Here is a 3176-nt window from a genome sequence, read left to right as displayed (position 1 = left end):
TTGACGTGCCGAAAAGTATCCCAGGGCACTGCCTCCGACCAGCACCGAAGGGGGTGAATTCAAAGTATGTCCCATTGTAATCCATGTTATTGTTCTCAAACCTTTCAGGCTTAAACTCTTCAGGACTTTCCCAACAATTTGGATCCCTCGAAACTGCAAACGCGTTAATGTATACATTGGTGCCTTCAAGCATGTCAAAACCCATAACTTTACAGTCTTCCCTGACCCTATGGGGGATCAAAGGACCTGGTGGATGCAGTCTAAGAACCTCCTTAATGATCATCCGCATGTAGTGGAGTTCAGCGAGGTCACTATTAGTAATCACAGCTCGGCCTTGACCTAGCACCTCTCGGATCTCAAGCTGTGCTTTGGCCATGGCTTCGGGATGACGGACGAGCTCAGCCATTGCCCACTCCAAGGCAACTCCCGTGGTCTGTGTGGCACCTGCAAATATGTCCTGAAAAATATTGTTGTGGTATGTATGTTTATATATTGTTTCTACATATATAGTAGTACGCAACAAATAATCAATTTCAGATACAATAATTTACATTTATAAATCTATGAAACAAGTTGAGACTAATAGATTTATGAAATGATGAAGCTAGCTTTTTTGCATTAAAACTTTGCAGATATGATATGACATCGGTAGATTAATAAGAAGCATAAAGAAAATTACTCACAAATAAGACGGCACCTATACTCTCCGTGGTCATAGGGAATGTGAACGCGTCCTTCTCCTGCAGCCTGAGTAGCACGTCCAGCAAGTCATCATCGTCGGTGCTGGAGGCACCGTCCTGTGTGGCAGCTCGCGCCGCCTTACGCCCCTCAATGACATCGGCGTTGATACGTTGGATGTGGCCATAGCTCCTCCTCATGTGGTGCTCTCCCTTGCTCAGCCACCGCACCAGCCGCGATGATGGGAAGAGGTCGACGAGGCAGAAACCACCTAGCAGCACGAACGCCTCATCTAGCTCCCGGAGGTACTCCTCCTGCTGCGGGAACTTGCCGCCAAACACCGCCCGCTACACCACGTCGTTGCTGAGCGCCATCACCTTCTCGCTGACGTTGACGACGACACCCGTGGATGCCGCGTCCGCGACATAATGGAGAAGGCTGCCCACCTGGTCTGGCCTGATACCGTCCATACGCCTCACCTGCTTGGAGCTGAGGAGCTTCACGGTGCAGACCTTGCGCATCTGGCGCCATGGGTCACCGTAGGGGGCGAAGACGATGCCCCTCTCGCCGCAGCCGAAGATGTCCAGCGTCGCGCTGCGAGGCCGGCCAGCAAAGGCAAGGTCATTGGTCTTCATCACCAGCGCCGCCGCCTCGGCGCCGGAGACGATCACCGTTGGGACCTCGCCGAGCATAAGGTGCATCAGCAGCCCATGCCGTCAAGACATCTCCATCATCTTGCGGTGCGGGAGCATGCTGGCGACGTGGTGGAGGCTGCCGATGAAGGGAAGAGTCCATGGCCCAGGAGGCAGCTGTGGCTTTCTCTTGCCCCCGGAGAGCTTGCGAAACCAGAGGGCCACAAGCGTGCATAGAGCTATGGAACACAAACTTAACCAGCCCTCCATGGCAGGCTCCAAGCTGTTAGCAAGTGCAGCTTGGAGTGAGACCCGGTATATTTATGTGACCACCTACAAGTTCTGTTAAGACTCTGGACCTGCTGACTCATGAACTGCCTAGTGTATGCAACTATATACAAGTAGAGACTTATTGGTGTAGAGAACTAAATTGGTGGCGGCTAGATTGTTGATGACAAAATTTAAAGATAGTATGACAAAATTTAAATTATTCGCGGCTAGATTGCTGATGACAAAAATAGTGTACAATACTAGACCTCTTTCTTCGCTCTAAATTATATAAATTCATAGGTTTGCTATCAGGCATAATTTACCATCATCATCAAATGTACTTTGGTCGTGTTGTATGTATTAGCTCCATAGTTTTAAATAGCCGGCTAGAGCTCCGCTATAGCTGATTTGGAGGCCCGTCACTATTTTCCATAGCCCCCTATTTAAAACATTGATTAGCTCATGAACTTTTCTACAGAGAAATTTAACAAGGGAAAACACAAGAACTTCGATTACTTTGAAATGGAGAAAGTGGAGTTCGATGCTTCTAATGACTTTTGCACTAAGACTAGCCACAGTGGGAGTAACTTCGGTAGTAACATCGAGTCCAACTCAGCAAATTTGCTTATGTGGCAGTGAGTTAATGAGGAGAGATGTAGTACTAGTAACTTAGCTAGTTACTGTAACATCACATGTCCCAATGCAATATGAGTCTATAACCTAATAAATGAAGCTTTGCATGTTACCACACTTATGTTACTATCCATTATTGAGGTAGTAACATAGTCTAGGGATATGTGTATGTTACTACTGTATGTTACTCTCCATTGTGGCTAGTCTAAGGCTGGTCACAATGGGCAAGAACATAAGCTAGTAACTTCACATTTCCCTAGACTATGTTACTACCACCATAATGGGTAGGAACATCTATGTAGTGTCATGCAACGATGTATTTATTAGGTTATAGACTCATTGTTTATTGAAGTGTGTGATGTTCCGGTAACTTAGCTAGTTACCACAAGCACCTCTCTCTTCACTAAATACGTGCCACATAAGCAAAGTTGTATTGAAGTGTGTGATGTTACTCCTAAGTTCCTCCCCACAGTGACCAGCCTAACCTAGGGAGACCAATTTGCAATCTTAGCAGCCCAAACTTTCATACTCAGTTAGCAGCCAGAGAAGAGAAAGCGGCCCAAACTTTCATACGCAGCTAGCAGCCAGAATAGAGAAACCTTCTCTGCCGGAAGCTTCGCCACATAGCCGCCAGAAAAAGAGCATGTATGTTTTAGTATTAAAAGATACGTCCGGCGGAAAAAACAACTTCTATGCTTTTTGAAGGAAGATGCAGTCACAAACCAAACCAGACCAATAGTCAGAAGCTTCACCACATAGCTTCTGTTTTTTTTTGTGCAAGATGCTTGAGTTCATGATGCCCGTGCTAAATTTGGTGAAGTTTGGACATTCGATGAGCCATGTCAAAAAACACAAAACGACCTCCGAACAGTGCAGAACATCAAACTTCCTCAAATGCTTGATTGTTTTTTGCAAACAGATCCTAAAATGTCCAAACTTCACCAAATTTGGCACGGACATCTC

The 3176-nt window shown here is 46.3% G+C and overlaps 1 pseudogene; it reads right to left on the bottom strand.

The window, feature by feature from the left end:
• Window positions 1–316: 316 nt before the first annotated feature.
• Window positions 317–1580, bottom strand: LOC119345809 (annotated as a pseudogene).
• Between the last annotated feature and the right edge of the window lie 1596 nt (window positions 1581–3176).

This window comes from Triticum dicoccoides, unplaced genomic scaffold (genome assembly GCF_002162155.2).
Source record: "Triticum dicoccoides isolate Atlit2015 ecotype Zavitan unplaced genomic scaffold, WEW_v2.0 scaffold30123, whole genome shotgun sequence".
NCBI classification, from domain to species: Eukaryota; Viridiplantae; Streptophyta; class Magnoliopsida; order Poales; family Poaceae; genus Triticum; species Triticum dicoccoides.
The sequence above is the reverse complement of the archived record's forward strand: the minus strand, read 5'-3'. Positions and strand labels throughout refer to the sequence as shown.